The following is a 9,100-nucleotide window of genomic DNA, read 5'->3' as shown; positions in this document are numbered from 1 at the left end:
GGATTCGGCTTTTAAACATTTCATTACAAATAAAGGTATAAGCGTTTCAACATTTTGGAAAATTCTTCTTCTAAAAGGAAAAAAGAGGTCAATTTCTACAATATTCAAAATTGTAGTTTTATATTCATTTAACTATATCCTTCCCATGCGAAGAACGGGTTTTTAAGTAATAATACGAGGGATGGTCGAAGTTACAAAGACAAATATGGCTTATGTGTGAGAATAGCTGGAAGATCAACACACCTGATTATAGAGGGCACTCAACAATAGTTCTTCAACAGCTTATCACAACGGCAGATAAAGTTTTCTATACCATTTGCATTTGCTTACAAATCCACATCAAGTTCTCGTAGCCACCATGAGGCAGTGGTTTTGACATAATTACAAGCCAGATAATAGTGGTCAGTCATTTCTTTTTTTTTTTTTTTTTTTTTTGCTTTAGAACAGGATAAAGGAAAAGTTCACTGGGGTTAGGTGAGGGCTGTAGAAGAGGTGCTCTAGCAGTGGTGAAGCATTTTGTCTATCGCTGTGTCCTGAGTTGCCATTAACAACATTGGCCCATCTTTCTTTAAAGGTACGATACCACTTCCCTACATGTTACTTTGAAATTAGCCCTACCCATAAACTTCTGCAATCTGCCAATGAATGTCAGCAGGTGTAATGCTTTTGACCTACATGACCGACATGAACTTCTACTATTTACCAATTTTCCAGACGAGTCTTCATTTCAAATGTCCGATTCTCGAGTATACATGTTCAGAATTCGAAGTCCTAAAACCTGCGACAAGATAAACATGCTATCAATCTACAAATAGATTTCCGTTAAGTTACAGTGTATAACACAAAAGCTATATGCTTTGTAACCTTTTTCCCTCATATAAATTATTTTACGCTATGCTAGAGTATTAATGTTTTATATTAGCACCATGCAACAATTTGTTGTTATGAGTGAAATGGATAGCTCGAGTTTTTTCGTTCAATGCGTTAGAGTATAACATCCTTCTGAGCACCGAAGCTATATGAGACGAAAACCTACAGTTTAAGGTGGAATACAAACCACCTTAATGCATTCAAATTTGAATATTGTACCACCGGGAATCGAATCTGGGAAAGGCACGCGCGCTAGCTAGCAAACCAACGGGGAGATTTGAATTCGAGTTTCTGTTTGAATGGTGAAGTTAATACAAGTCAATTTTTACTTGTTTATTTGAAGCAGTAATATTCAATATGAAACAGTTGCATTGTTGTATTCTTTTGTTACGTATTGTACAGTAAACTGCAAAAGAATGTATTACATGAATTACCACTTTACGACAAGCATTTCAGCCGACTTATTTCAAAACTTCGCGCAACGTTTCTGCAATCTTCAAACAGTAAGTATAATTTGTATTCAGAATTTATAGCAACTATGTTTGTAGATTGAAGTCGCTAAGTCTAGATTTTTTTAAAGGAGAACTGTTCAATATTCTTTATCAGAACTAACGTTAAGTATAAATAGAACTGATGAAACTTTTTGTCCCTCATAAGTAATTATAAGTTACCTTTGGTAAGTGATTTCAATCTGTTTTTGGTTATAATTACGAAATCAGCAGAGTACCATAACGTAGCTATTTTGCAAGCTTTTACGTTTTAGAATAGATGATCATCTGTTGGTCATCATTACAACTAGAATCATGTGCGAAAGTTTTGTTAGATGCACAAGTTAATAGCGTCTGTTTATTATATTTTTTGTATATTGATCTTTTAAGTTAGAAAAATACGGCTGGTGGGCTTGTATACCAGCACTGTAGTCGGACGCAATAGTGGACCAACGTTTAGTCATTTTGTACGGTACATAATTTAGACAACTATTGAAAAAAATCACAGCTTTAATTTTTGTCACTCGGGGCAATACGGTCCTCTCTCCACGTTATACATGAATTTTGAGTGTAGATTTTTTAAAACTTCATTCCAAAGTTATAAATAAAAATAAAGTGATCTTTTTGTGATCACGAGAAAAATGCTGAACCCTTTGAATTAATTTTTGAATAGCTGTTAGTATCTACTTAGTACAAGAGTTGGTAACTTCATTTAACAATTCAATTTGTCAGGATAGTGTAAAGCACGGTTATATTGACCAATTAACATTACCAGTATCATGATTAATTGCACCCTACAAAGGAAATTACACTATTTAAATATTAATAACAGAGAAACTAGTTTTAAAATAACCAGTAGCGTAGCGTAGTATTCCGAAATGGGGATGCCAAAGTTAGTCACTTGTGCGATACAACACTGTTTCAATCAGCAATACATAGCTATTACGAGGGGAAATGTATGGTTATAAAAAATTTAAGGGAGCAGGCCCCCCCTAATTGGTGGCCTAATGCGTGGATTACGTTAGAAGCCAATAATCAATTGTCTCAGCTCCTTCTTGCCACTACCGATGTGACGAGAAAATTCGGCCCCACTGTTGTATGAACACTGTTTTCAGTATAGTTCTCTTTATTTATTTCTCGTGGGCAGCTTCTTTCTCCGCATACCATACTTCATTTTTTTTTTAAAAAAAAAAAAAAAAGATACGTCGCCCCTAGAAATTTGTCATCTTGGGTCCGGAACTCCGAACTCCCGTTCGTGAATATGGCTTAAGTGTATACGTATATCATTTGAAGATGCAAATAGAAAGCACTTAAAACAACTCAGGGGGCCAGTTTCTGTGTGTCTATTTCGTTGTCAGATATCCAGAGACTGAAGGGCTCAAGAAATCTTTGCGACGAGCAAGGAGTGCTGGGTCTCTTCGTCTATCAGATCGGTGACCGTGATTCTACAGAATGCTTTATATTTATGCTTGTATGTGTAAGCTCCCTGAAAGAGTTTCTGGCTACACCACTGGGCATACTATGTATTTATGATGAAGATTAATAGTTTGCCGTTAATCACGATTACAATTACGATGCATTTAATTACGATTAAAGCATAACTACTATTTAAATAACTGACATGCTTCAAAAAGGCATTGAACTAGCCATTTCTGTTTTGACGTTAGCGCACGTACGTTCTGTACAGAAACTATAGCTTAGTTCAAAATAAATAGAGTTGGAAATACCGTACTTGAATATGCCAGCGTATATCTAAAGCAAAATGTAGAGCTGCAAGGGATGAGGAGGAGTGAGCAAGCAAGTAGTTGCGCATGCGCATTGAACATAAAGCAGACGAAAACCCCGATGCTTGCAATAGGCCTGAAAGCCCAAGGAATATAGCGTACGACAGGAGGAAAGACAGAAAATGTGAATCTGAGTGACGCGCATGCGTAGATTCTGCTTGTGAAAGTAAGACGAGAGAGCGCATTCAGAAGATTGCAGTGGTAATATTTGTGATAATTACAGGCAAACAATTTATATATAATGAAATACGTAGTTTTTCTTATTAACAGGGGATGCCGGGCATATCGGCGTTCCCTTATGCTACGCCGCTGAAAATAACCTGACCAAATTAGTATTATTTGGTGCTCTCATGACTACTTGTGTGTAGCCAATTGTTTTTGTTTTCTTTCCCATTCATTCATTTCCTTGATCTTTTATTTTAAGTTCAGTTACTAGTAGCGACAAGTAATTGATAAAATGAGTGGGAACCTTTCCTTTGAGCAATGAAAGTGAATTTTAAAGTATTTTGCAAATATGAGAATATGAAAGAGGCGGGCATAACTTTATACTACGCCACCGTCACTTGTAAAAATCACGAAATTACACGACAAGTTTGAGAGGGAAGGAATTGTGAGTCATCGGAAGAAGAGATGATGTGACAGGAAGAAATCAGTAGTCGATCCTGGAGGAGCCCGAGTCCCCTAAAGCTTATGTAGCCCCCCTAATTGTATTTATGAATATACAATATTTGGCACAATTTGAATGCAATTTGTCTTAAAATCCTCATATATGCCTTCTGCATCTGAATGTTCCCCCACCCCCAAATTTACGGAGAAATCGGCACCCTTGGGTGAAAACAATGTTACTAACATTCACAAGATCCCTCAAAAGTCCATACGGCAAGCTTTGCGTAAATCATGTGTAAGCAAATCAAATGTTCATCGCATTTTAAAGCAACCAAAGTGGAAAATCTACATTCCTATTTTGATTCCCGCAATCAATGAGGACAATCCGTATAGCAGCCTTCAATTTTTTTGACTGGATTTGCGATAATAAATAGTTCACAGATTCCATTATTTGGTCTGATAAGGCGATTTTTAAATTGAATGAAACCATCAATCTCCACAACTCTGTATATTGGGCAAGAGAAAATCAACGTTATGGAAGAACAAACTGTTAATCTTCCTGGGTTGTAAGCGTGGTGTAGGGTGTCTGTCAGAGAACTTGTTGGGCCATTCTTTCTTGAAAGAAAGTGACAGATGTAGACTCCCTTAACATGTTGCAAGTAAAGAAAATATGCTACCTGTTCTTCAACTGTACCCAGATGAAGATCGTTTTTTCAACAAGACAGCTCACCACCAAATTATCATCAAAACTTGCAGCAATTCCTGGATGAAACATTTGTTGAGAGATGGATAGGCCGACGAGGAAGTGTGAACTGTCCACCCAGATCTCCAGATCTAATGCCGTTAGATTTCTTTCTGTGCAAAACTCTGAACAACACTTTCTACGCCACAAAACCAGTATGCTGGATGACATGAGAGAGGCGTTTGAGACTCTCTGTGAATCTATTCCAATTGAAACCATATCACGTGTTTGCTGTCTGTCCCACAGCATTTCAGACGATGTATTGCTGTGAATGTCCCATTTCCCATGCATCACGAGCAGACAAATGTGTGGTATTTGACATTTTTAGTATTTGTCGCTTCTCATAACGAAAACTGCAACTTTAAACTTCGTTTTTTCTCGAAATCAAGCTTTTGCATATTCACTGTTTCGTGATGCATGGGAATGGGTATCTTTACCAGTAAGTGAAAACATTGATGAATATGAAATGAAATTTTTAGTTTAACGCCCTTTATTATACCCTTTAGGCTACGAAGACAGATGATTAATGATAGAGAACAATTGTGAAATTATGTTTTTGCAATCTCCTAGAATGAAATGCGGAATCGTGTACATCGAAGGCACACTAGCTAGCCACTAGATCACTGGGGAGGGCATGAATATAGTGTATTTATAAAGGGTGGACCATTTATCTTGAAAGGACTTTGTAACTTTAAACCAATTGATAAAATTCAGTAAAATTTTGTAACACAAAAATATAGAGAATAAGATATTGTTTGGCGAACTCCACAATAACATTTAATGAACAGTGTTGGTGGTATTACCCTTGTCTACACAAGCTTATAAGGAGAAGATAGCTGACTACAAGAAACTAACCAGATATCCTACGTCAACCGTGAGAGGAAAACCAACATGTTGCTGAAGAAGTCTAGACTTCTCGAAGATCTGCGGAAGGGTCTGTCCGCATACGGAAGCCAACCACCTCGACTCTATGGATTACCGAAAGTTCACAAGAATGGTGTATCTCTGATGCCCATTGTCAGCGCCATAGGGAGCTCAACGTATCGCCTAGCAAAGTACCTCACATCCACTCTTAAGGTGTTGGTTGGAAACTGAGGACGAACCTTGAAACGAATCCAAATGACCTCTTGGTCAGTTTCGGTAGTTTCTCTGTTCACAAGAGTTCCTGTCAAGGAAGCGATGCGAAATCACTTTAGCCCTGAACTAACTGACCTGTTTCAGCATACACTGACTTCCACGTACTATTTGTATAATGGATGTTACTATGAACAAACGGATGGATTAGCCATGGGGTATCCTGTCTCTCTTATCATTGCAAACTTCCACATGGAGTGGTTTGAACATGAAGCTCTCGATGCTGCGGTTCTTTCGCTGTCCTGCTTCTTTAGATACGTTAATGAGACTTTTGCTATCTGTCCACATGGTCCTGAAACACTACAGAATATTCTGGAATTTCTCAACAGCCGTCAGCCTCAAATCAAATTCACCATGGAAGTGGAGTAGAATTGATGCCTCCTCCTTTCTTGATATTCTTGTTCGCCGTAAACCTGACGGAACATTAGGACACAGCGTATATAGGAAGTCGATCCATATGAATCTTTATCTCAACACAAACATCTTCCACCACAAGACACAACGTCTTACACCTTGACACTTCAACGACACAAGACACAAGACACAACGTCTTGCTAAAAACCTTGACCCGCACAACAGTCTCCGTAGATGACCAGGAAATTTTACAAGAGGAATTCAACCACCTTCGATCGATGCCCCAAGAGAACGGTTACAGTCTTACATATATCAACATGGCCATAAAAAGGGCCACTACTTCGCAATACAAAGTGACTAAACAAGTTGAGAGTGAGGATTATTTCTCTACTACCGTATTGCATTTCATCGGCTACGCCTCCGGGAAACTCAGCAGACTACTTACCAGACATAGTATAAGAGTTACTCATAAACCTCCAGCCAACATCAGATCATTACTCAAACCAGTGAAAGATGACCTTCACCCGCACACTCCTGGTGTATACTGTATACCATTTGAATGTGGCAGAGCATACATAGGCCATACAATAGAAACTTCCACTGCGTTTGACGTAACACAAATAGGCAAGGAACGTATTATATCCAAAAAGAGACTTTAACTGGCAGCCTTTCCGATTGTGACTCCCACTGAACGTGAAAGTGAGCAGTGAAGTGAGAAATATTGAGAAAAAGAACATCGACAGAAGCACAGTTGAAAAGCGTGGTATATAAATGTTATGGAAAAGCATTAACCGTGGTACTGTATTACTGTGAGCCATTTTATAGATCCAAAAGTGCCAAAAATTGCATTTACGACATTCTTTGACATTTTGAAGATAATGTGTCAGCAGAATGGGTTTAGGAAGAAAAGCGGCCAAATTAAACCAGCGATGTGTAAGTGAGTTAAAAGTGCAATTTGAGAACAATCCTTCAATTTCTATACGTCTGGAGGCCAAGAAGTTTGATGAATCCAAGAGTTACATGCAACACAAATATCATGGAAAGACAAACATAAAATTTTGAAAGAATGACAAAAAATCTCCAAAACGTACAGTATAACAGATGATGGCTCCAAAATTAAATGTAACCATATTTACAGGACATTCTTCTAATATTCTATACTAAATGACGATCTTATTTCACTCTGAGCATAACGGAAACATTGGGTAACGTTGGTTTTACTTCAAATTTCTAACAAAACTTTAAGCGATAACAAGTTTCAAACCTAAGGTAAGTTTGAATCAAAGGCATTGGTTTGGATTATTAATACCCGAAAAGGGATATCCAGTGTACTGATTTTGAATTTTGGCTTTGTCGTGAATGCACACACGTACTTAAAGGACTGTATTCAGGCAAGATTAATTTCTAATAGACAAAAGCACCATTTGAATGACAATTATGTACTTTGGCTAGATTTGGCTACCCCACATTATGCAAGGATAGTGATTGAACATTTGCGTCTTCAGAAGAACGCCTTTCTCGAAAAAGAAGGCAATCAACTTCCCTGAATATAGGCCGATTGAAGATTTTGGGGCTATATTAACCCTTATCCGGGCAACCGGGACCTCCCAGGCCCAGTAGCTTCATTTTTCTAAAATTTCTCAATAACCATACATATTTCGAAGACATAAAATACTGAATTCTTCTATCTTTCGTCGAAGTTAAAATCATGAACATATCGAGTTGGTAAAGCTAATGTTTTTTTTTTAAATTTGAAAATCTTTTCCTGACGTAACCGGGCAACCGGGGCCTAGGTTCCTAACTTTAGTGAAATTCCTGTCAAATATTAGATCAAATTGTCACATAATTATATATTGAACACGTGACTACTGTAACCTTTAGTCGGAACAGTATGCGGCAACAGACATTGAATTTTGAGTGTTCTGCACTTAAAATATATACTGGGCCTGACAGGCCCCGGTTGCCCGTTTACGTTACAAAAATGTCTGGACCGGATTTGCTATTCTGCTTGGCTTACAAAAGCGTGACGCGAAGTGTCGCTACTTGACAAAAATATATACCGGTACATTCTAGACTAGTCTAAACAGTAAGTGACAATAGGCATTGATTTTGAGTGTTCTGCACTTAAAGTATATACTGGGCCTCACAGGCCCCAGTTGCCCGTTTACGTTACAAAAATGTCTTGCCCGGATAAGGGTTAAAACAAAGAGGTGAACCTAACAACTAGAAAGCGCAGCACAGACCAACTGATCACACGTATAAACTACTATCTCAAAAAAGTTCCGCCTGATTATGTACAACGCTTAGCAGCAAGCACTATATGCCAATTCCATCGTATTCACCGCCAATAGGTTATTTAGTCTCCATAATAGGTTTTAAGTTTCTTTGCATATTAGATACTTGGTTCCTGGTTTCTGTTTTTGTGACATTTAATATTTTTTGTCGAATTTATAATATAATCGCAATTTTTAGTGAATCCCCACCTTATTTCAATCAGTTGGAAAGTTTTTTCTTTTTCTTCCTCCTTTTCCTTCCAGCCTATCTTCAATCACTTCCTCAGAATATTTATTTTCTTCAACGATGTTCTAATTAGTTCCTTTTTACCTTTCTAATTATCTTTAATATCATTTTCTCTATTTTCTATATTTGTGTCTACACCTACATTTCTAAAGCATCTGTTTTTTTAAAAAAAACCTTTTACGTACTTATTAATATGTATTTCAAATATTTTTAAAGTTAAAAATATTTAAAAAAAATATGCTGTAAGTTTAATTAGTATCCGTCAATAACCATTATTATTTTATTATAAGAACATCATTTTATGATGTACTCTAGAAGATAACTAGCTTAAACTGTTTCTATATTTGTTGGAAAATAGCTATTTTTAAAATGTTTTGTCATGATGGAGAAATATTATTGAAAATGCTAACAGAAGTTAAAACATCAATGAACGTAATACAAATTTCTAAAATTTCTTCCAATATACCTTAGTAAAGAAAATGTAGTAAAATCAATACTTCTTTATTTTTTTATTTAGAAGACTGTCATAGCAAGTACGAAACTTGATAGCAATATTTAACAACTAGTTCAACTGTTTGACAAAGATGTCTGAAAATCACTTT

This window comes from Thermobia domestica, chromosome 1 (genome assembly GCF_964235325.1).
Source record: "Thermobia domestica chromosome 1, izTheDome1.hap1.1, whole genome shotgun sequence".
NCBI lineage: Eukaryota > Metazoa > Arthropoda > Insecta > Zygentoma > Lepismatidae > Thermobia > Thermobia domestica.
Note: the sequence above shows the minus strand (reverse complement) of the source record.